At 49.8% G+C, this 25452-nt stretch overlaps 1 long non-coding RNA gene across 2 annotated transcripts in view; it reads left to right on the forward strand.

The window, feature by feature from the left end:
• Window positions 1–24988, forward strand: part of LOC139229834 (uncharacterized) — a 69031-nt gene extending 44043 nt beyond the window's left edge. The window contains exons 6-8 of one of the 2 annotated variants that reach the window (XR_011587822.1): window positions 18453–18667; window positions 23354–23495; window positions 24805–24988. This is a non-coding gene — a long non-coding RNA (uncharacterized lncRNA). Of the gene's footprint in view, window positions 1–11058; window positions 11529–18452; window positions 18668–23353; window positions 23496–24804 lie in introns of those variants that run through there. The other variant, XR_011587824.1, reaches the window with a different exon arrangement.
• The last annotated feature ends 464 nt before the right edge of the window (window positions 24989–25452 follow it).

Here is a 25452-nt window from a genome sequence, read left to right on the forward strand (position 1 = left end):
CCTATTATGTTGAAAGTTGAACTGAACAGTATTCCAATATCTATGGAGCTGGACACGGGGGCAAGTCAGTCCATAATGAGTAAAAAGGCCTTCGACAGGCTGTGGGCAAAAAGGCACACAGGCCAAAGCTCAGCCCTATTCACACTAAACTAAGGACTTACACCAAGGAACTAATCCCTGAAGTCTAAGTCTCCTATGCTGGAGCAGTATATGAACTCCCGCTGTGGATTGTGTCAGGGGATGGCCCCACATTGTTTGGCAGAAGCTGGCTGGGGAAAATCCGCTGGAACTGGGACGATATCCGAGCACTTTCGTCCGTCGACGACGCCTCATGCACTCGGGTTCTAAGCAAGTTTCCATCATTATTCGAGCCAGGCATTGGAAGCTTCGAGGGCGAAAGTGCAGATCCATTTGGTTCCCGGTAGATGACCCATCCACCATAAGGACAGTACCGTACATGATGTGTGAAAAAGTGGAAATTGAGCTGGACAGGCTGCAATGCGAAGGCATCATCGCACCGGTGGAATTCAACAACTGGGCCAGTCCGATTGCCCCGGTACTCCATGAGGACGGTACGGTTAGAATTTGCGGGGACTATAATGTAACGATTAACCGTTTTTCACTGCAGGACCAGTACCCGCTACCCAAGACAGACGACCTATTTGAAACCCTGGCTGGAAGGAAGACATTCACCAAGCTGGACCTGACCTCGGCCTACATGATGCAGGAGCTGGAGAAGTCTTCGAAAGGCCTCACCTGCATCAACACGCACAAAGGTTTGTTTATCTATAACCGGTGCCCGTTCGGGATTCGGTCGGCCGCAGCGATCTTCCAGCATAACATGGAGAGCCTGCTAAAGTCGGTTCCTTGTGCAGTGGTCTTCCACGACGACATATTGGTTACAGGTCGGGACACCATTGAACACTTGAAAAATCTGGAAGAGGTTCTTAGTCGGTTGATCGCGTGGGGCTCAGATTGAAATGCTCGAAGTGCATTTTCCTGGCACAGGACATCGAATTCTTAGGAAGGAGAATCGCTGCAGACGGCATCAGACACATCGACGCCAAGACAGAGGCCATCAAGAACGCGCCGCGACCACAAAACGTGATGGAGCTGTGGTCGTTCCTGGGACTCCTTAACTACTTCGGTAATTTCCTACCTGGGTTAAGCACCCTGCTGGAACCCCTAAATGCGCTACTGCGCAAGGGAGATGACTGGGTATGGGGGGAATTCACAAGAGGCTGCCTTTAAGAAAGCCATAACTTATTGTGTTCTAACAAACTGCTTGTCCAGTATAACCCATGTAAACAATTAATGTTAGCTTGCAATGCGTCGTCATACAGGGTCGGGTGTGTGTTACAACAGGCTAATGAATCGAGCATTTTGCAACCTGTTGCGTATGCATCCAGGAGTTTGTCCAAGGCCGAAAGGGCTTGCAGCATGGTTGAAAAAGAGGCTCTGCCTTGCATTTACAGGGTTAAAAAAAATGCACCAGTACTTATTTGGCCTCAAGTTAGAGCTTGAAACTGACCACAAGCTACTCATATCGCGCTTCTCGGAGAGCAAAGGGATTAACACCAATGCCTCTGCCCGCATCCAAAGATGGGCGCTCATGCTGTCGGCTTACAACTATGTAATCCGCCATAGACCGGGCACAGAGAACTGCGCAGATGCTCTCAGTCGGCTACCATTGCCCACCACCGGGGTGGAAATGGCACAGCCAGCGGACTTGCTCATGGTCATTTGAGAAGAAGTCGTCTTCTGTTACGGCCCGCCAGATCAGGACCTGGACTAGCCAGAATCCGTTACTGTCCTTGGTAAAAAACTGTGTTCTCCATGAGAGTTGGTCCAGTGTCCCAGTGGAGATGCAGGAAACGATTAAGACATTCCACAGGCGCAAAGACGAGTTGTCCTTGCAGACAGACTGTCTTTTGTGGGGCAATCGCGTGGTCTTGCCCAAGAAAGGCAGAGACACATTCATTTGTGAACTGCACAACACCCACCCAGGCATCGCACTGTTGAAAGCCATAGCCAGATCTCACGTGTGGTGACCTGGCATTGACTCAGTTTTAGAGTCACGCATGCACCAGTGCAACATTTGCTCTCAGCTGAGTAATGCACCCAGAGAGGCACGGCTAAGTTTGTGGTCATGGCCATCCAAACCGTGCTCGAGGAGCCATGTAGACTATGCGGACCCATTCCTAGGAAATATGTTTTTGGTTGTCGTGGACGCTTACTCAAAATGGATTGAATGTGCAATAATGTCTATAAGCATATCCACGGCCATCATTGAAAGCCTACGAGCCATGTTTGCCACGCACGGCTTGCCTGATGTTCTAGTCAGCGACAATGGGCCGTGTTTCACCAGTGCTGAATTCAAGGAATTCATGACCCACAATGGGATCAAATGGGATCAATGTCACATCTGCCCCGTTCAAGCCCGCATCCAACGGCCAGGCAGAACGGGCAGTTCAAACCATCAAGCAAAGCTTAAAACGTGTGTCGGAAGGCTCCCTACAGACCCTGTTGTCCTGAGTATTGCTCAGCTACCGCACCAGACCCCACTCACTCACCGGGATTCCTCCAGCTGAGCTGCTCATGAAAAGGGCGCTAAAAACAAGGCTCTCGTCCACTCTAATCTCTATGATCACGTGGAGGGCAAGCGACATGTGTACCATGACCGATATTGTCACGCGATATTGAGATCAATGATCCTGTGTTTGTGCTCAATTATGGACATGGTCCCAAATGGCTCGCCGGCACGGTCACAGCCAAAGAGGGGAGTAGGGTGTTTCAGGTCAAACTCACCAATGGACAAACGTACAGAAAACATTTGGACCAAATCAAGTTGCGGTTCACCAACAGCTACGAACAACCCGAAGAGGACCCCACCAACTTTGACCTTCCAACACACACAAGTGGCAACTGACATCATAATTGACCACGAAACCAAAGTCATCATCCCCAGCAGCCTGGCAAGGCTGGCGGCCCAACAGCCCAGTGAAGAACTGACCAACCCACCCACATCAGCATTTGTACCGAGATGATCAACAAGGGAGTGCAAAGCCCCAGATCGTCTCACTTTCTAAATAAGTATACTGTTGACTTCACGGGGGAGTGATATTATGTATTTGACCCTTTGTAACCTGCATCACACCTGGCCACCAGAGGGCCCACCTGTTAGAGTCCCAAGAGATTCCAGTATATAAGCAGACCACCCACAAGGTGCCTGCACTCTGGAAGTGTAATAAAGGAGCCAAGGTCACACTTGCTCATTACACACAGTACTCAGTCTCACCATTTATTATGAGTGTAACACTAGCCCCAGTACGTTCCAAGTGGAGTCTGTCCCGATGGAACAGCTCACTTTTAGCCCTGTACTGGTGCCAGTGTTCCAGGAACCAAAACCTATTTCTCCCACACCAGTCTTTGAGCCACAAGTTTAGCTCTCTGATCTTATTCACCCTATGTAAATTTGCTCATGGCTCAGGTAGTAATCCAGAGATTGTTACCTTTGTGGTTCTGCTTTTTAATTTGGCCCCTAGCTGCTCATAATCCCTTAGCAGAACCTTCTTGTCTATCCTATCTATGTCCTTGGTACCCATGTGGACCACAACAACTGGATCTACCCCCTCCCACTCCAAGTTCCTCTCCAGCCCTGAGGAGATGTCCTTAATCCTGACTCCGGGCAGGCAACACAGCCTTCGGGACTCATGCTCACAGCTGCAGACAACTGTATCTATACCCCTAATGATACTATTTCCTACTACTACAATGTTTCTTTTTACTCCCCCTGCTTGAATGGCCTCCTCTACCACAGTGCTGTGGTCAGTTTGCTCATCCTCCCTGCAGTCCCTGCTCTCGTCCACACAGGGAGTAAGAGCCTCAAACCTGTTGGACAAGAGCAAGGGCTGAGGATCCTCCATCACTACCTGCTGGATGCTCATACCTTCCTCACTCAGTCACATCTTCCTGTCCTTGACCACTAGCCAAGTCTGAGTTAGTTAACCTAAGGGGTGTGACTACCCCCTGGAACACAGTGTCCAGGTACCTCTCCCCTCCCTGATGTGTCGCAATGTCCAAAGCTCGGACTCCCACTCATTAATGCGGAGCCAAAGTTCCTCGAGCTGCAGACATGGCCATCGTGGACCTCAATGGGGTCCACCAGCTCCCACGTGTTGCAGCACTGACACATCACCTGTCCTGCCATTTTAACATATTTAATTAGTTAAAGTTTTATTTTTAGTCCCACCAATGCCACAGAATTCTAATCCTTATTAAACCACATACTACTGCTATTGAGAAAACAGTTGATTAAATAATTAAGCAAGAAAAGCCAGAAAGGAGCGAGAACTCACCAACCAATCACTTTCCTGTGACTGCAAATGTAGTTGCCCATTTCCAATTCGTCACAGTCACCAACCTGCTCACACTGCTCCCTGGAGTATGTAGCCACTGCCACTGCCTTTAAGCTGCCTTAACTTAACAGAGAAAAATAAACACTCACCAATCAGCTACTTCCCTTATGCTGACACCACTTTTAAACTCGGACGTCCCTTTCGAATGTTGCCTGTTGACCATGCCTTTTAAGCCTCCGCCTCAGCTCTCGCTGCTGCTCCGACGCAGGTCCATTGCCTCTGTGAAATATCACTTACCTATTTGTAATTTTTAAATTAATCTTCCCCTCTTCTCCAAATTCCCACTCTTTCCAAGTTCCCAAATAAACCACTCTGTTTAACTCCACTCCATTTAAGACCACTCTGTGCTCTGAAAAACTGTTGACTTTTATACCCTAAGGAGCTGCACCCAATTTACAAGTGTTGACTCAGCACACCTTTTCTCTATGATCAACAGCTATTCGACAAACAATTTCAGCTGACTGACAGTTAACTGCCACTGGCAGGCAACCTCTGTTAACTAGAGTTTTAAAGTTCTAGGTTTAAATCAAAATGTTAAACTAGATTTCACTATGCACAGCTTCCACTTACCCAATACTTATCAGAAATTCCCACTCTTTCCAAATTCCCGAATAAACCACTCTATTTAACTCAAAGCTGGATGTGAGTATTCCTGCTGTTAGGAGATATTCGGGCGGTGAGTCAATTGATGATAAATTGCTCGATGCTGGTAGGCACTGTTTGGCCTGTAATAACGTTGTAAGAGTTAGAGTGACAGGACAAGGACAAGATCAATATCTCTCCCTCACTCAGGCTCTCAGAACCAGGTTGCGGGAAATGCAGAGATTTCCAGCAGCGATGGCCTGTAACCCTGGTAACATCAGTAATCACAGCTCTGAGGTACACTGCCAACTGCACACCACAGTCAAACTGGGGGAAGCCGAGGACTGTGGACCTCTACTTAAAAACATTGGTCGAGTTTTTCCATCATCAACATTAATATAGCCCCAAAGCGGCGACGGCAGCAGAAGCAGTGCTGCAAAAAAATCAATGCCGGGGCACTGAAAGACCCAGCTAAGACAGCCCTATACAGCTCGGTCACTCAACCAGGAAACACCAGGACTGGTTTGATGAGAATGACCAGGAGATCCAAGAGCTAATAAATCATAAGCGCAGGGCATTTCTCAACCAAAATAACAACCCAACTTAGGAGCAGCAAAGCAGCATTACCGACGGCTTAAGGCCGAGGGCCAACAAAAAACCCGTGACCTAAAGAATAGATGGTGGGTGGAGAAAGTACTGGAGATTCAGCAGCTGGCCGACAGCCATGATGATGCGAGGATTCTTCACTGCAGTCAAGTCCATCTACGGCCCAAGCACCCAAGGCTCCACCCCACTGCTGGCCAAGAACGGGGAGACACTCATCAAGGACACCGAGGCAGTCAGGACCACCTGGAAGGAGCACTTTGAAGATCTCCTTAACCGAGACTCTGCCTTTGACTCGAGTGTCCTCAACTCCATCCCGCAGCATGCTACCCGCCACCTTTTCAGCAAACTCCAGCCCTGCACGAGGTAGAAAAGGTCATCCGCCAGCTCAAGAACAACAAGGCAACGGGACCGGATGGAATCCCTGCTGAAGCACTAAAGTATGGCGGAGAGGCACTATTGGCACAAATGCATGACCTTATCTCGCTCATCTGGACGGTGGAGAGCATGCCGGGAGATCGCAAAGATGCAGTGATCGTGACCATCTTTAAACAAGGGGACAAGTCCAACTGCGGCAACTACAGAGAAATCTCCCTATCAGCCACCGGGAAGGTCATCGCTAGAATCCTCCTCAACCGTCTTCTCCCTGTGGCTGAGGAGCTCCTCCCAGAGTCACAGTGCAGATTTTGTCCACTACGGGGTACAACGGACATGATCTTTATGGTGCAACAACTGCAAGAGAAATGCAGGCAACAGCACCAACCCTTGTACATGGCCTTCTTTGAGCTTACAAAGGCCTTTGACACAGTCAACCGCGAGGGACTATGGAGCGTCCTCCTCCATTTTGGCTGCCCCCCAAAAGTTTTTCGCATTCCTCTGCCTGCTCCACGATGGCATGCAAGCCGTGATTCTGACCCATGGATCCATCACAGACCCAATCCACGTCTGGACTGTGGTCAAGCAGGGCTGCGTCATCATGCCAACCCTCTTTTCGATCTTCCTTGCTGCAATGCTCCACCTCACTCTCAACAAACTCCCCGCTGGAGTGGAACTAAACTACAGAACCAGTGGGAACCTATTCAGCCTTTGTCATCTCCAGGCCAGAGCCAAGACCGTCCCAACCTCTGTCGTCGAGCTACAGTACGTGGACGATGCTTGCGTCTGCACACTTTCAGAGACTGAACTCCAAGTCAAAGTCACCATCTTCACTGAGGCATATGAAAGCATGGGCCTTACACTAAACATCCGTAAGACAAAGGTCCACCACCAACCAGACCTCGCCACACAGCACTGTCCCCCAGTCATCAAGATCCACGGCGCGGCCCTGGACAACATGGACCACTTTTCATTCCTCGGAATTTCTTCTCTCAGAGGGTTGTAAATCTGCGGAATTCGCTGCCTCAGAGAGCTGTGGGAGCTAGGACATTGAATAAATTTAAGACAGAAGTAGATAGTTTCTTAAACGATAAGGGATTATGGGGAGCGGCGGGGAAGTGGAGCTGAGTACTTGTTCAGATCAGCCGTGATCTTATTGAATGGCGGAGCAGGCTCGAGGGGCCGTATGGCCTACTCTTGTTCCTATTTTTTATGTTCTTATGGGAGCCTATTATCATCAAGGGCAGACATCGACGACAAGGTTCAACATCGCCTCCAGTGCGCCAGCGCAGCCTTCTGCCACCTGAGGAAGAGGGTGTTTGAAGATCAGGCCCTCAAATCTGGTATGAAGCTCATGGTCTACAGGGCTGTAGTGATACCCGCCCTCCTGTATGGCTCAGAGACGTGAACCATATACAGTAGACACCTCAAATCGTTGGAGGAATACCACCAACGATGTCTGCGCAAGATCCTGCAAATCCCCTGGGAGGACAGATCACCAACGTTAGTGTCCTTGATCAGGCCAACATCCCCAGCATCGAAGCACTGACCACAGTCGACCAGCTCCGTTGTGCGGGCCACATTATTCGCATGCCTGACACAAGACTCCCAAAGCAAGTGCTCTACTTAGAACTCCTACACGGCAAGCGAGCCCCAGGTGGGCAGAGGAAACATTTCAAGGACGCCCTCAAAGCCTCCTTGATAAAATGCATCATCCCCACCGACACCTGGGAGTCCCTGGCCAAAGACCACCCTAAGTGGAGGAAGAGCATCCGGGAAGGCGCTGAGCTCCTCGAGTCTCATCGCCGAGAGCATGCAGAAATCAAGCACAGGCAGCGGAAGTAGTGCACGGCAAACCGGTCTTCCCTCGAATGACTGTCTGTCCCACCTGTGACAGAGACTATAATTCCCGTATTGGACTGTTCAGTCACCTAAGAACTCACTTTTAGAGTGGAAGCAAATCTTCCTCGATTTCAAGAGACTGCCGATGATGATGTTGATATTTCAGTGAAGATTGGACTGTCCTATTAGCACTTTACTAACTAACATTGAAAACCTGAAGGGAACCAGCAAGAAGTTTAATAAGTTTCCTTCACTCTGATTCCAGTTATACTGCAGCCAGTTTGAGGTCCTGACAGTGTGAGACAGTCTCTTCGACATTCAGATCACAATCCTGACTGATACCTGTTAGTCCTCAGTTATATCGCACATTGTGCATTGTTGTGGTGGGTTTGAACACTATTAGAAAGTGCTGTTTACACTTACATCAACTGTCATGTATTCAACCAGCATTGTAACCCATGTATAATCTGACCTAAGTTGTACACTGTGAGAACAGTGACCACTAGGTGGTGAACTTGTTGGAGACACTCCGAACCTGGACCTTCAGGTATAAAAGGGGAAGCTCCACCCACTTCCATCACTTGAGTGCTAAGGAATAAAGGACAGGTCACAGACTGACTGTCTCTCAAGCATGGGCCTCGTGTGCATTTATATTGTATAGTAAGGACGTATCAATGGCGACAAGAAACTGGGATTTAAACCACGCGAGCATGGCCACTAGCAGAACAGACGACAGGGGCCAGCCAGTTCCTGATGGGTATCAAACAGTTCAAAAAGTTGTGGCAGTCCAAGGCCAGGAGGCCAAAATTATCGCCGATTGACGCACAGCTATGGACATACACAAAGGAGATCATTCCGGTGCTAGGAAGCGCCACGGTAGTCGTGACCCACAAAGATTCGGAGAACAGGTTGCCACTCTGGGTTGTCCCGGGGGACGGTTCTGCACTACTGGGGAGGAGTTGGCTTGCTGTCATGAATGGGGCGATGTCAATGCAATTTCCTCTGTGGAGCGAGTATCATGCTCACAGATCCTGGACAAATTTGACTCATTATTTCAACCTGGCATTGGCAATTTCATGGGGGCCAAGGTAATGATTCACATAAACCCGGACGCCAGGCCAGTACACCACAAGACCAGAGCGGTGCCGTACGTGATGCGGGAAAAGTTAGAATGCGACGCTATCCGGTGGCAAACTTTTTTCAAAATTGGACCTGACCTCAGCTTACATGACCCAGGAGCTGGTGAGTGAGTCGAAGAAGCTGACCACCATCACGACACACAAGGGGTTGTTTGAGTACAACAGATGTCCATTCGGGATTCGCTCAGCCGCCGCGATCTTCCAACGAAATATGGAAAGCCTCCTCAAGTCAATTCCAGGGACAGTGGTTTTTCAAGACGACATCCTCATTACCGGTTAAGATACTGAAGAACACCTCCACAACCTGGAGGAGGTGCTACGTAGACTGGACCTGGTAGGGCTGCGACTGAAAAAGGCGAAGTGCGTCTTCCTAGCTCCAGAGAAAGAATTCGTGGGGATGAGGGTAGCAGCAGACGGGATCAGCCCTACTGCGTCCAAGACGGAAGCGATCCAGAGAGCACCCAGACCCCAGACTCCTGAACTATATGGTAAATTTCTTCCCAAATTGAGCACGCTGCTAGAGCCGCTACACGTGCTCCTACGCAAAGGTCGTGAATGGGTCTGGGGGGACAGCCAGGAAAGGGCTTTTAATAAAGCACGCAATTTGTTATGTTCCAACAATCTGTTAACGCTATATGACCCATGTAAGAAACTTGTGTTAACGTGCGATGCGTCGTCCTATAGTGTCGGGTGTGTGTTGCAGCATGTCAATGCCAAGGGTCAGTTACAGCCGGTAGCTTATGCCTCCTGAAGTCTGTCCCAGGCAGAAAGGGGCTACGGGATGGTAGAAAAGGAGGCGCTCGCATGTATATATGCGGTAAAGAAAATGCACCAGTACCTGTTTGGCAGGAAATTTGAGCTGGAGACAGATCACAAACCCCTAACAGCCCTTTTGGACGACAACAAGGCAATAAATGCAAACGCATCGGCCCGCATACAGAGGTGGGCACTCACGTTAGCCGCCTATGACTATACAATTCGGCACAGACCGGGCACCGAAAACTGCGCCGATGCACTCAGCAAGCTCCCACTAGCCACCACTGAGGGGGCTACCGAGCATGCTGCTGAGATGGTCATGGCTGTTGAAGCTTTCGGAAGCGATGGCTCACCCGTGACAGCCCATCAGATTAAAGTCTGGACAAATAGAGACCCGCTATTGTCTCTAGTCAAGAAATGCGTCCTGAATGGGGACTGTGCAGCCACGTACAGGGCATCCCCTGAGGAATTTAAACCATTTCACAGGCGCAGGGATGAACTCTCGATTCAGGCCGATTGCCTCCTGTGGGGAAACCACGTAGTCATGCCCCAGATGGGCAGAGACGTGTTCATCAGAGAACTCCACAATGGGCACCCGGGCATTGTCATGATGAAGGCAATTGCCAGGTCACATGTTTGGTGGCCAGGGATCGACGCAGATCTGAAACTTTGTGTTCGCAGGCGCAACACGTGTGCCCAGCTGGGCAATGCACCCAGGGAAGCCCCCCTTAGCCCCTGGCCATGGTCCACCAAGCCTTGGTCACGCATCCATGTGGACTGTGCAGGCCCTTTCATGGGAAAAATGTTTTTGGTTGTAGTAGACGCCTACTCCAAATGGATCGAGTGTGAAATTTTAAATTCAAGCACATCCTCTGCCACGGTAGAAAGTCTACAGGCAATGTTCGCCGCCCACGGTCTACCTGACATCTTGGTCAGCGACAATGGCCCGTGCTTCACAAGCACTGAATTCCAGGACTTCATGCCAGGCAATGGAATTAACTATGTCAGAATGGCACCGTTCAAGCTAGCCTCAAATGGCCAGGCAGAACGAGCAGTGCAGATAATCAAACAGGGAATGCTTAGAATCCAAGGGGGTTCCCTACAAAGCCGCTTATCACGCTTCCTGTTGGCCTGCAGATCCCGACCACACTCGCTCACAGGGGTTCCACCTGCAGAGCTGCTAATGAAAAGGGCGCTCAAAACCCGGTTATCCCTTATACACCCCACCATGAAAGAAATTGTCGAGAGCAGGCGCCAGTCACAATATGACTACCATGACAGGAATGCGAGGGTGCGATGTATTGATGTAAATGACCCTGTTTTTGTCCTCAACTATGCTGCAGGGCCCAAATGGCTCGCAGGCACTATGATTGCCAAAGAGGGAAATAGGATTCTGGTAATTAAACTTACCAATGGACAACTCTGACGAAAATACGTGGATCAAACAAAAAGGAGGTTCAGCAACCCCATAGAAGAAGCAGAGGAAGAACACGATATAGAGTTCACTCCACCACAGGTGACCGAACACCGGAACCAAAGGGAGGAGAGCCCAGTCACTGTGGGCAGTCCGGATAGGCCTGAGGCACTGCAAACAGCAGACACTTAGGCCAGCGCCCAACAACCGGAGCCCCAACTCAGGCGCTCTACAAGAGAGCGTAAACAACCAGAGAGACTCAACCTGTGATCCCAATAAGACTTTGGGGGGGAGGCGATGTCATGTATTCAACCAGCATTGTAACTCATGTATAATCGGACCTAAATTGTACACTGTGAGAACATTGACCACTAGGTGGTGAACTTGTGGGAGACACTCCTAACCTGGACCTTCAGATATAAAAGGGGAAGCTCCACCTACTTCCTGCACTTGAGTGTCAAGGAATAAAGGACAGGTCACAGACTGACCTTCTCTCAAACATGGGCCTCGTGTACATTTATACTGTATAGTAAGGACGTATCACCAACAGCTTGGGGATTGGGTTATAAAGGGTCACCTTGAGAAAAGAGATACTGTCTTGCTGCTCGATGTCTGCGATGTCAGTTCCTCTTCAATTCTTTTAAGTTCGTCTCCATTGGTCGCAGATCTTCCTCCTTTTGTCTCCTCAACTCTTCGATTAAATGTTTCTCTGTGTCTTCAAGATATCGATGAATTTTGGCAAATTGTGCGGAGATGTCTTGTTCCAGGGATCCTGTGAGTTTCTAAGATGGCGGGAGAGATCATTTAATCAGCGTGTTGTTAAGGGGTGGCCGTGTTTAAAGGTAACAGCAGTAATACTCACATCCAGCTCTGAAATCTTCCCCTCCTGCTGTCTTTTTTATTTCACTTTTCTTTTTCTTTTCATCCTCCATGGAATCCAAGGCCGATTTCAGCTAGTCCTAAAAATGGAATCAGATCTCACCATAACCCATTGCAATGTCTGCTGTTTATTCCCAAACTGTGGGGACAGGTGTTCAGGCTTTTAACCAGACACTAGTTTTTATATTTTATATTGGAAATTCCAATGTTTAAAATGGGCAAACTTACTGCCAGGGCTGAACCTGCCACTTAGTGGAACTTTAATAGGACTTCCAATGTTAATCTAAACAGTGGCCTGGCACAGCTTCATGTTAAAGCACCACATGGTGCCGGTTATCTTATTCCCACAAATCACTCAAAATGCTTTCTGAAAGAATGTTCAACTGCAAATTTCGCTTCAGTAACTGAAATTTCTATTTTCTCAACTGAAGTTTAAAACAAATTTAAAAAAACATAATTTACAATAACATAAATAAATGTAGACTTAAATGCCTTCATTAAAGCTTTTATTTGAAGGCCTCAGCCACTCTCTGAAGCCTGGGATTGGAGTTGATATTCTTCCCCAGAGCTTTGATTCTGTTTGCTGAACGCAGATTGTGCGGTCTGAGCAAACGCAGTGAACCCAATTTCACAGCGAGCATCAATACAGCTCAGTCAGGTAAATGGATGGAATATTTTCTGCAGCTTCTAGCAGTTTCTGCTCAGCTGTTCGACAAATGAATTGAAAAATAGCGAGAGAACACATTTCAAAAGCTTTAAGGTAAAGTTTATATTGAGTCATTTTTTTTTTAAACAGCAAGGGTGTGTTTATAAAAGAGAGAGTGAGCTACAGAGGGAATCCCTGAGATTCCTGAGGCTGGGAGGGAAATGTTTGGGTGGAGACCATGGGAGTACTGAGAATTTTGAAATCGAGGCGTTGCTTAACCGGGAGCCAATGTCGGTCAGCGAGCACAGGGTTGATGGGTTCCCAGCAGGCTGAGCGGCCCCCGGCCTGCGAGCACCATCGGAGCAGTCTGGGGAGCGGAAGGAGCAGCATGGCGGCATACCACTCCAGGGAGCAGCATGTGCTGGAGCAGGAGAGCAACAACAGTGAAGAGGGACTTCACCAAGATCCAGGTCGGGTAATTGGAGGGTGGGTAGGTACACCAGGAGCGGTGAGAGATTGTAGAGGGATGTGATCGGGGCCCAGGAGAAGCGCGGGTTCGAGGCCCAGAAGAGACGAGGGCCCAGGGGCAGCTAGGGCCAGCCCACACTGCGATATGTGTGCGCACTAGGTCCATGCAGCAGGTCTCCAGTCATCTTGGTTAATGCTTGCCACTGGACCAAGACCTAGCTCTGTCAAGCTTATGTGGTGGCTGATGTGCAACGGCCACCACACGTTAAAAAAATCCACGCGCAGGCACCTTCCACCCTTCAAGATTTAGTTTGGGGACCTGGAATTTTAGGTCCTTCATTGAAACTCCTGTGAACTTTTTGATGTGGAAGCAAGTCATCCTCGATTCGAGGGATTGCCTATGATGATGATGATGGGTGAGCCGGACTTGGTGCGAGTTAGGACATCGGCAGCTGAGTTTTGGATCACCTCTAGTTTACGTAGGGTCGAATGTGGAAAGCCAGCCAGGAGTGTGTTGGAATAGTCAAGTCTAGAGATAACAAAGGCATGCATGAGGACTTCAGCAGTGGATGAGCTGAGGCAGGGCGGATACGGGCGATGTTACGGAGATGGAAATAGGCGGTTTTAGTTATTTAATGTAAAGATTGTAATGAATCTCTTTCCCTTTGGTTGTTTTATTTAAATATTGTAATGAAGCTGATTCTCAGCTCCCTGCTCCCTCCATCCCGCGCTCGACACCACACCACCGGGGGGAGAGTTAAAGAACATCCCCTCCCGTGTCCCCGCACCTTGTGCCATCTCACTGCATCCTGGAGCGGAAGGTACCCGCCCAAGTCCTGCCCACTAGAGGGCTCGACTCGGCCACTCCAGGCCCTGATGATGCTACAGACCCCGCCCACTGTAAGCCTCACCCCACCCACTCCAGGCCCTGCCCACCTCTGTCAATCAACAGCCATCACGAGACCCTCCGCCATCTTAGTGATGGAGCCGAGGAAAGATGGCGGCTCCAGGGCAGGAATTCCCCTCCCTGAAAAGGGCGGCGTGAGTTGGGAGTGGGAGGGGAGGGCGCATGCACTGCTCATGCGAGGGCGAGGATTTCACCACAAGAAGCCGGTGTGATCGGGCTGGGGAAATGTCTGATCGTAGGGGGGGGAGCTGGGACAGCGAGGGGGGGCTGGGTCAGTGAGGGGGGGCTGGGGCAGTGAGGGTCAGCGAGAGGGGGGCTGGGTCAGTGAGGGGGGTGCTGGGTCAGTGAGGGGGTGCTGGGGCAGTGAGGGGAGGCTGGATAGGTGAGGCGGGTGGGGTTGGGTCAGTGAGGGGAGGCTGGGGCAGTGAGGGGGGGGCTGGATCAGTGAGGCGGGTGGGGTTGGGTCAGTGAGGCGGGCTGGGGTCTGAGGCGGGTGGGGTTGGGTCAATGAGGGGGGCTGGGCCAACGAGGGGGGCTTGGTCAGTGAGAGGTAGCTGGGGTCAGTAAGGGGGAGCTGGGGTCAGTGAGGGGGAGCGGGGTCAGTGAGTGGGGAGCGGGGTCAGTGAGGGTCATTGAGGGGGGGCAGGGTCAGTGAGGGTCAGAGGTCAGTGAAGCGGCCGGGCTGGTTCAATAACCGGGATTTGAATTTTCAACTTCCCATATATTGGAATTCAGACTCAACACCTCTGGGCTGGTCGTCCAGTACTATCCTCACTAGGCTACTCCATTATCCCCTTCACTTATTCTGGCCATTTATTCATATATTTACAGATTACTGCTTTCATAGATCTCTGGTGCAGCTGAATCAATAGGCAACAGTAAATAACAGAATTCAGCTGGGATTGCGTGCTATGCATTTCACCAGGTGGATCCAAGGAATTTTACATGGTTGCATTTAATTTTATTACAAACCAACTTACTCGAACTTGGGTTCATCTGCTGTACTGCTCTGGAACCTTGCCTTTTCTGATTCCGTGGAAACTAGCTACAGTAATTATGAGTCCATCCCAGTATCTGGTATCAAACAATTTCGCCATCCACTGCTTCCTTGGAACTGTTATGTACATATTGCTGTCATAATAGCCTATCTCACAATCATCCACCACCTCCATTATACTATAGTCTGGAAGATCAGAAATCCCATGGTTCAGTGTGTAGTGATACATCAAAGAGTGAGAATCTGGAACACTAACATATTGGAATAATATCAGAAACACCAGTTCACTAAGCAATTTATACAAGAGTCTTAAGTTATATTCTGTCATCAGAAATATTTAATTCGAAATGCGAAATGCATGGCACGCAATCCCAGCTGAATTCTGTTATTTACTGTTGTCTATTGATTCAGCTGTAGCAGAGATCTATGAAAGCAGTAATCTGTAACTGAAGGATATCCTTATTAGGCGGTAAATTCTGTTAGGGAAATTGATGGGATTGAAGGCCGATAAATCCCTGGGGCTGATAGTCTGCATCCCAGAGTACTTAAGGAAGTGCCCCTAGAAATAGTGGATGCATTGGTGATCATTTTCCAACAGTCTATCGACTCAGGATCAGTTCCTATGGACTGGAGGGTAGCTAATGTAACACCACTTTTTAAAAAGGGAGGGAGAGAGAAAGAGGGTAATTATAGACAGGTTAGCCTGACATCAGTGGTGGGGAAAATGTTGGAATCAATTATTAAGGATGAAATAGCAGCGCATTTGGAAAGCAGTGACAGGATCGGTCCAAGTTAGCATGGATTTATGAAAGGGAAATCATGCTTGACAAATCTTCTGGAATTTTTCGAGGATGTAACTAGTAGAGTGGACATGGGAGAACCAGTGGATGTGATGTATTTGGACTTTCAAAAGGCTTTCGACAAGGTCCCACACAAGAGATTGGTGTGCAAAATCAAAGCACATGGTATTGGGGGTAATATACTGAAGTGGATAGAGAACTGGTTGGCAGACAGGAAGCAGAGAGTCGGGGTAAACGGGTTCTTTTCAAAATGGCAGGCAGTGACTAATGGAGTGCTGCAGGGCTCAGTGCTGGGACCCCAGCTCTTTACAATATACATCAATGATTTGGATGAAGGAATTGAGTGTAATATCTCCAAGTTTGCAGATGACACTAAACTGGGTGGCGGTGTGAGCTGTGAGGGGGACGCTAAGAGGCTGCAGGGTGACTTAGACAGGTTAGGTGAGTGAGCAAATGCATGGCAGATGCAGTATAATGTGGATAAATGTGAGGTTATCCACTTTCGGGGCAAAAACGCGAAGACAGAATATTATCTGAATGGTGGCAGATTAGGAAAAGGGGAGGTGCAACGAGACCTGGGTGTCATGGTTCATCAGTCACTGAAAGTTGGCATACAGGTACAGCAGGCGATAAAGAAGGCAAATGGTATGTTGGCCTTCATAGCTAGAGGATTTGAGTATAGGAGCAGGGAGGTCTTACTGCAGTTGTACAGGGCCTTGGTGAGGCTTCACCTGGAATATTGTGTTCAGTTTTGGTCTCCTAATCTGAAGATGGACGTTCTTGCTATTGAGGGAGTGCAGTGAAGGTTCACCAGACTGATTCCAGGGATGGCTGGACTGACATATGAGGAGAGACTGGATCAACTGGGCCTTTATACATTGGAATTTAGAAGGATGAGAGGGGATCTCATAGAAACATACAAGATTCTGACGGGTTGGATGCGGATAGATTGTTCCCGATGTTGGGGAAGTCCAGAACCAGGGGACACAGTATTATGATAACGGTTAGGCCATTTAGGACTGAGATGAGGAGAAACTTCTTCACTCAGAGAGTTGTTAACCTGTGGAATTCCCTGCCACAGAGAGTCGGTTGAAGCCAGTTCATTGGATATATTCAAGAGGGAGTTAGTTATGGCCCTTACGGCTAAGGGGATCAAGGGGTATGGAGAGAAAGAAGGAAAGGGATACTGAGGGAATGATCAGCCATGATCTTATTGAATGGTGGTGCAGGCTCAAAGGGCCGAATGGGCTACTCCTGCACCTATTTTCTATCTTTCTATGTTTTCCACGAAGTGGATCTCTGACCATCCCAATTTTTAACCAATAAGGAAATTAAGGGCGACGGGGAGCGGGCGGGTAAGTGGAGCTGAGTCCATGGCCAGATCAGCCATGATCTTGTTGAATGGCGGAGCAGGCTCGAGGGGCTAGATGGCCTACTCCTGTTCCTAATTCTTATGTTCTTATGTTCTTATGCCCACAGCCAGGAGCTAACACCTGAAGAGGGAAACATGACCTTAAATCTCTCACCCACACTCTCCACTCCTCGGATCACTCACCATCTCCTTGAAAGGTGCTGCTCAGCGCCAAGCTTATGGCTCGCACCTCATCGTAGGCAACTAGGCCTATACAGTAGAGCCTGGTCTCAAGTCGTCTTGGACCCCCTTGCCACTGGATCGAGACCTTGCTCAGCTACCCCACGTTAAAAGAATTCACGCACAGGCATCTTCCACCTTTCAAAATGAAGTTCGGGACCTGGAACCTCAGTATGCTCATGGATAAGCCCAACAGCGACAGACCGTAACGTCGCACTGATACCGCTGCTCGGGAACTCAGACGCTTTGACGTCTACATTGCCGCCCTAAGTTAGACCCAGTGGGCAGGGGAAGGCCAGCTCAAAGAAGAAGGTGGTGGTTACACCTTCTGGAAAGGTAAACCAGAAGGAGAACACTGCCTCCATGGAGTTAGCTTCGCCATCAAGAATAAGCTGGTGGGCCGTCTCAGAGACTCCCCCTGCGGGAAAAAAGAACGTCTCATGACTCTCCGGCTCACCCCAGCCCGGAACCAGTGCGGCCACCCCAACACTCGGATGGGAAGTGTGGTGGGCAGTTGTGGAGTGGGCATTAGGCGTCTCCAGTACCACCAGCCTTCTCCTGCCCCTCTCCCCATGGTGCTGAGGAATGGGTTCCACCAGTGTACAGGGTCCTTTGGCATGTCAACCCAAGTGGCCCCTTTCTGGTCACGCTATTGGTCCAAAGGTTGATCCTGGGGACCTATTGCAGGGCTCCAGGTCAAGGCTCCCCATCTTAGGGCCTAAGTTATGAGGATGGTAACGGAATTTAGTTCCCCATGTATCTTCCAGTGATTTGGCGAGTATTGAGGAGGAGGGCTGGAATGAATGTCAGTAATGAAATGGTTGCTCCCTTGTTTACCTGTCCCGGTGAACAATCTCTGAATTAATCAAGTGGCCTGGACTATGGTCCCAGATTGCGCATCAATAGTTCAGAATTTGCATCAGCTGAACAAAGGCTCGCTATCCCACATGCACAAGGAAACAAATCAACTCCACCACAAAACCAAATATTCAAATTCACTCACACCCCTCTGACACATTTCAGTTTCATTTCCAGGTCCGCTCACTGGTTTCCAAGTCTCGCCACTCTGAGTCAGGAGACTCCATCGGATAATCCAGGCCCACACTCCTGGTGCTAGTACTGAGGGAGCACTGCACTGTTGGAGGTAGATGGCTACACTTCAGTATTTGAGCCTATAATCCAGGCCCACACTCCCAATGCCAGTACTGAGGGTGTGGTGTTTGAAGGCACTCTAGTAATGACTCCATGAGGTAAGGTATTGCACTTGAACTGTTGTGACCTTAGTCCATTTATTGCAGCTCCTGAATGAGGTTACAGTAAGGTGGGCTCCTTTTTATAGCTGGTTACCTGCGGTGTGCAGGTGACCGCTAGGTCTCCACCAGTTGCACCCTCTGGTGGTACAGGCATATTGTATACAGTGTAGAGATATATTCATTGGTCTTATGTAACTGTACATTGAGTGTACAGGGTATATACATACACAACAGAGGGAGTGCGGCACTGTCGGAGGTAGATGTCTACATCCAGTACTTGAGCCTATAATCGAGGCTAACACTGCCGGTGCCAGTCTCTTTTCTGTCAATGACCAGTCCCTTGTGCTCGCTGACTTACAGTGGCTCCCAGTTAAGCAATGCCTTGATTTTAAAATCCTTGTTCTCAAATTCCTCCATGGGTGAGCCCTCCTTTTCACTGTAATCTCCTACAGCCCTATAATCCCTCGAGATCTCTGCCCTCCGCCGTTTCTGACCTCTTGAACTTCCCTGATTTTAATTGCTTCCCTATTGGTAGTTTTGCCTTCAGCTGCTTAGTTCCTAAACTCTGCAATTCTTCCCTAAATCTCTCTGCCTCTACTTCTCCCTCCTCCTTTAAGATGTTCCTTAACACCTGCCTCTTTGACCAAACTTTTGGTCATCTGCACTAACATCTCCTTATCTGGCTCGGTGAATAACTTTGATAACACTCCAGTGCCTTGGGCACTTTATTACCTTAAAAGCGCTATATAAATGTAAGTTATTTTGTGTCTAAGCGACCAGTCCCTTGGGCCTCAGAAAACGACTGGTCTCTTGCCCCTCAGCAACCGGTCACTTGGCCCTCAGTAACCAGACCCTTAGTCCTCAGCAACCGGTCCCTTGGCCCTCAGTAACCAGCCCCTTAGCCCTCAGCAACCGGTCCCTTGACCCTAGTAACTGGTCACTTGGCCCTTAGCAACTGCTCCATTGGCTCTTAACAACTGCTTCCTTGGCCCTTAGCATCTGGTACCTTGGCCATAATAAACTGGTCAACTGGCCCTCAGCAACTGGTCGCTTGGCCCTCATCAACCGATCATTTGGCACTTAACAATCGGTCCCTTTGCCCTCAGCAACCTGTCCCTTGGTCCTCAGCCACCAGTTCCTTGACTCTCAGCCAACAGTCCTTTGGCACTCATCCACCAGTCCCTGGGTCTCCCAGCCAGCAGTCCCTTGGCCCTCGGCAACCGGTCCCTTGGCCCTTAGAAACCGGTCCCATGGCCTCAACCACCAGTCCTTTGGCCCTCGGCAACCGGTCATTTGGCCCTTAGCAACCGGTCCATTGGCCCTTAGCAACCGGTCCCATGGCCCTCAGCCACCATTCCCTTGGCCGATAGCTACCAATCCCTTTTAAAAAGTATTTATTCCACATTTATTACAGAGAAACATTACTTATCTCACAGTATATACAGATTCGGTATGAAAATAAGTCCTTCAATCACATCCGCTTTAGTTTGTAGATGCGACGTCCTGTGCCCCTGTGATGTTTCCGTCTGTTTCTGTATTTCTGCTGTATTTCTGTCGAGGACACCTTTGAATCTTAGTTTCTCAAGTGGCTCTTTTGTCATCAGCTGCTTGTCCATTCCACATCCCAGGTATTCCTTTGATTGTTCTCGACACAGAGAAATGTCAAACTTACTCTCTCTAACGCACTTCATAAATTTCTCTTTAAATTCTTTAAATTCACCTAAGTGGTTGAGGGGGAAGGAGCTCCTGTTGGGCAGCCGCGGGCTGAAGCTCTTGTTGCTGAAAGTCAGGGTGATCGACATCTTCCCCGCAAGCCAGGCTGGTGACTTCTCCCCAGCTAGCCGCACAATCGAGTCCCTCGGTCCTCACCACCGGTACCTTGGCCCTTAACTGATCGCTTGGCCCTTACCAACTAGTCCCTCGGCCGTTAGCACAGTACCTTGGTCCCTTGGCCCTCAGTAACCAGACTCTTGGCCCTCAGTAACCGGTCCCTTGGCCCTTAGCAACGAGTCACTTGGCCCTCAGCAACCGGTCCCATGCGCCTCAGCCACCAGTCCCTTAGCACTCAGCCAAAGGTCCCTTGGCCTTCAGCAACCGGTCGCTTGGCCTTCAGCAGCCGGTCACTTGGCCCTTAGCAACTGCTCCCTTCACCCTTGGCAACTGCTCCTTTAGCAACCGGTCATATGGCCCTTAGCAACCGGTGCCTTGGCCCTTCGCAACTGGTCACTTGGCCATTATGAATCGGTCAACTGGCCCTCAGCAATCTGTGTCTTGGCCCTCAGCCACCAGTCCTTTGGCACTTAGCAACAGTTGCTGGGTCATTCAGCCACTGGTCAACTGGCCCTCAGTACCCTGTCCCTTGGCCCTCAGCAACCGGTCGCTTGGCCCTCAGCAACCGGTCGCTTGACCATCAGCAACCGGTCGCTTGGCTCTCAGAAACCAGTCACTTGGCCCTTAGCAGCTGCTCCTTGGCTCTTAGCAACTGCTCTCTTGGCCCTTTGCAACCGGTCACATCACCCTTACCATCTGGTCCCTTGGCCATTATAAACCAGTCAACTGGCCCTCAGCAACCGGTCACTTGGCCCTCAGCAACTGGTCATTTGGTGCTTAGCAACCAGTCCCTTTGCTCTTAGCAACCGGTCACTTGGCCCGCACTAACCGGCCCCTTGCCCCTTAGCAACTGGTCCCTTGGCCCTAAGCAACCGGTCATGTGGCCCTTGCCAATCAGTCCCTTTGCCCACAGTAAACTGTCCCTTGGTCCTCAGCTACCAGTTCCTTGGCCCTTAGCAACCAGTCCCTTGGCCCTTAGCAACCGGTCCCTTGGCCCTTAGCAACCATTCCCATGGAACTTAGCAACCGGTCCCATGGCCCTTAGCCACCGTTCCCTTGGCCCATAGCTAGCAGTCCCTTTTTAAAAGTATTTATTCCACATTTATTACAGAGAAACATACTTATTTCACTATATATACAGATTCGGTATCGAAATAAGTCCACCAGTGACCTCTTTAGTTTGTAGATGCAACGTCCTGTGCCCCTATGAGGTTTCCGTCTGCTTCTGTGTTTCTGCTGCATTTCTGTCTCGGAGACCTTTGAATCCTAGTTTCTCCAGTGGCTCTTTTGTCATCAGCTGCCTGTGCATTCCGCATCCCAGGTTTTCCTTTGATTGCTCTCGAGATAGAGAATTGTCAAACTTACTTGCTCTAAGGCACTTCATAAATTTCTCTTTAAATTCTTTAAATTCACCTAAGTGCTCGAAGAGGAAGGAGCTCCTGTTGGGCAGCCGCAGGCAGAAGCTCTTGTTGCTGAAATTCAGGGTGATCGATATCTTCCCCATAGACCCGGCCCGTGACGTCACCCCAGCTGGCCGCATAATCGAGTCCTTTGGTCCTCACCACTGGTACCTTGGCCCTTAACCGGTCGCTTGGCCCTTAGCAACTGGTCCCTCGGCCGTTAGCAACCGGACCCTTGGCCCTCAGCATAGTACCTTGGCCCATTACAATGGGTCCCTTGGCCCTCAGTAACCAGAACCTTAGCACTCAGTAACCGGTCCCTTGGCCTTTAGCAACGAGTCACTTGGCCCTCAGCAACCGGTCCCATGCGCCTCAGCCACCAGTACCTTGGCACTCAGCCACCGGTCCATTGGCCTTCAGCAACTGGTTCCTTAGCCCTCAGCAACCGGTCACTTCGACCTTAGCAACTACTCCCTTCACCCTTAGAAATTGCTCCTTTAGCAACCGGTCCCTTGGCACTGAGCAACTGGTCCCTTGGCCCTTAGCAACTGGTCACTTGGTCATGATGAACCGGTCAACTGGCCCTCAGCAACTTGTGTCTTGGCTCTCAGCCACCAGTCCTTTGACACTTAGCAATCGGTTCTTGGGTCTTTCAGCCACCGGTCACTTGGCCCTTAGCAACTGGTCACTTGGCCCTTAGCAATGGGGCATTTGATCCTTAGCAACCAGTCTCTTTGCCCGCAGCAGCCGGTTCCTTGGCCCTTAGCAACAGGTCACATGACCCTCAGCAACCGGTCCCTTGGCCATTATAAATCAGTCAACCGGCCCTCAGCAACCTGTGTCTTGGCCCTCTGCCACCAGTCCTTTTGCACTTGGCAACCGGTTCCTGGGTCTCTCAGCCACCAGTCACTTGGCCCTTAGCAGCCTGTCATTTGGCTCTTAGCAACCGGTCACTTGGCCCACAGCAACCGGTCCCTTGCCCTTACCAACTGGTCCCTTGGCCCTCAGCAACCTGTCCCTTGGCTCTCAGCCACCAGTCCCTGGGTCTCCCAGCCAGCAATCCCTTGGCCCTCAGCAACCAGTCCCTTGGGCCTCAGTCACAAGTCCATTGCCCTTCAGACCGGTTCCTTTGGCCTCAACCACCGGCCATTTGGGCCTCAGCCGCTGGTCCCTTGGCCCTTAGAAACTGGTCCCATCGCCCTTAGCAACCGGTCGCTTGGCCCTTAGCAATTGGTCCCTTGGCTCTTAGCAACTGGTGCCATGGCCCTTAGCAACTGGAGCCTTGGTCCTCAGCCACCATTCCCTTGGCCCTCAGCCACCGTTCCTTTGGCCCTCAGCTACCAGGTTCCTTTTTTAAATATTTATTTCAGATTTATTACAGAGAAACATAACTTATTTCACAATATATACAGATTCAGTATGAAAATAAGTCCATCAGTGACCTCCTCTTTAGTTTGTAGATGCGACATCCTGTGGTCCTATTAGATTTTCGGCTGCTTCTGTGTTTCTGCTGCATTTCTGTCGAGGAGATCTTTGGATCCTAGTTTCTCCAGTGGCACTTTTGTCATCAGCTGCCTGTCCATTCTGCATTCCAGGTATTCCTTTGATTACTCTTGACACACAGAAATGTTAAACTTACTCTCTCTCAGGCACTTCATAAATTTATTTTTAAAGTAAATTCAGCTAAGTGGTCGAGGGGGAAGGAGCTCCTGTTGGGCGGCCGCGGGCTGAAGCTCGTTGCTGAAATTCAGTGTGGTCAACATCTTCCCCACAGGCCATGCTGGTGACGTCACCCCACCAGGCCGCACAATCGAGTCCCTTGGCCCTCAGCACTGGTACCTTGGCCCTTAGCAACCATTCCCTCGGCCTTTAGCAACCGTTCCTTCGGCCCTGAGTAACCAGTCCCTCGGCCCTTGGCAACCGGTCCCTCGGTCCTTGGCAACTGATACCTCGGCCCGTGGCAACCGGTCCCTTGGCCATCGGCATCCTGTCACTTGGGCCTCAGCCACCAGATCCTTGGCCCTCAGCCAGCAGGCCCTTGGCTCTCAGCCACCAGTGCCATGGCCCTCAGCCACCGGTGCCATAGCCCTTAGCCACCGGTGCCATGGCCCTCAGTCACCAGTCCCGTTGCTCCATATCTCTTAATACATTTGGTTAACAGAAATCTATGAATCACAAATTTAAAATTACCAATTGATCTAGCAGTATTTTCCATATGCGGAAGAGAGTTCCAATCTTCTACACCCTTTGCATGTAGAAATGTTTCCTAATTTCACTCCAGAAAGGCCTGGCTCTAATTTTTAGACTATGGCCCCATAGTCCTAGACTCCCCAACCAGCTGAAATAGTTTTTCTCTATCCACCCTATCTGTTCCCTTTAATATTTTGTCTCTCAACTACCAGCCCCTTGACCCTCAGTAACCAGGCTCTTGACCCACAGTAACCAGTCCGTTGACCCTCTGTAACTGGTCCCTTGAACCTCAGTAACTGCTCCCCTGACCCTCAGTAACTAATCCCTTGACCCTCAGTAACCAGGCTCTTGACCCACAGTAACCAGTCCATTGACCCTCAGTAACTGGTCCCTTGAACCTCAGTAACTGCTCCCTTGACCCTCAGTAACTGGTCCCTTGACTCTCAGTAACCAGTCCCTTGATCCTCAGTAACTGGTCCCTTGACCCTCAGTAACTGGTCCCTTGACCCTCGTAACTGGTCCTTTAATCCTCAGTAACTAGTCCCTTGATCCTCAGCCACCAGTCCCGGGGTCTTTCTGCCATTGTTCCCTTTGTCCTCAGCAACCGTTCCCTCAGCCCTCAGCAACCGGTCCCGTGGCCTCAGCAACCGATCCCTTGCCTCTCAGCCACCAGTGTCCTGGTGCTTAATTAATTTTGTTATTTCTCTTGCCCAGGCTGGATGGGAGGTGGGAACCTGTTGGTGAATTGTGTATCACTTTGGAGCTGAATCAAAGGCCGTTGGAGATCCAGGGACCAGCCACCACCCTCCTCTCCTTCACTGCCCACAACACTGACCGACAGCGGGATCTCCTTCTCCAGTCTGAGCCATCTTCGAGAAATCCCATCACAAACAGCAGCCAGACAGGTAGGGACGGCAAGTTCCCTCCCTGAAGCACCTCAGTTAGTTTTCACAACAAAGTTTCACAAGGATGATGCCAGGTCTGCAAGGTTCTATCCAGCAGGAAAGACTGAACAGTCTGTGTCTTTTCTCTCGAAAAGAGAAGATTGTGGGAGACCTGTTAGAGTCCTTTAAAATTATGAACTGGCTCAATCGGGTAGATGTAGAAAAGATGTTTCCACGTGCGGGGAGAGTCAAAAATTAGAGAGCATAAATATAAAAGAGAGAACTTGCATTTATACAACACCTTTCATAACCTCGCAACATCCTGAAGCCCTTTACAGCCAATGAAATACTTGCTTTTTGAAGTGTAGACTCGGTTGTAAGGTAGGAACTATTAATTGAAGAAAGTCACGAATAAATCTAATAAGGAATACAGGAGAATGATAGAGGGAAACAAAAAGGAGGCAGATACACTGCTTTG

Source organism: Pristiophorus japonicus, chromosome 19 (genome assembly GCF_044704955.1).
Source record: "Pristiophorus japonicus isolate sPriJap1 chromosome 19, sPriJap1.hap1, whole genome shotgun sequence".
Classification (NCBI taxonomy): Eukaryota; Metazoa; Chordata; class Chondrichthyes; family Pristiophoridae; genus Pristiophorus; species Pristiophorus japonicus.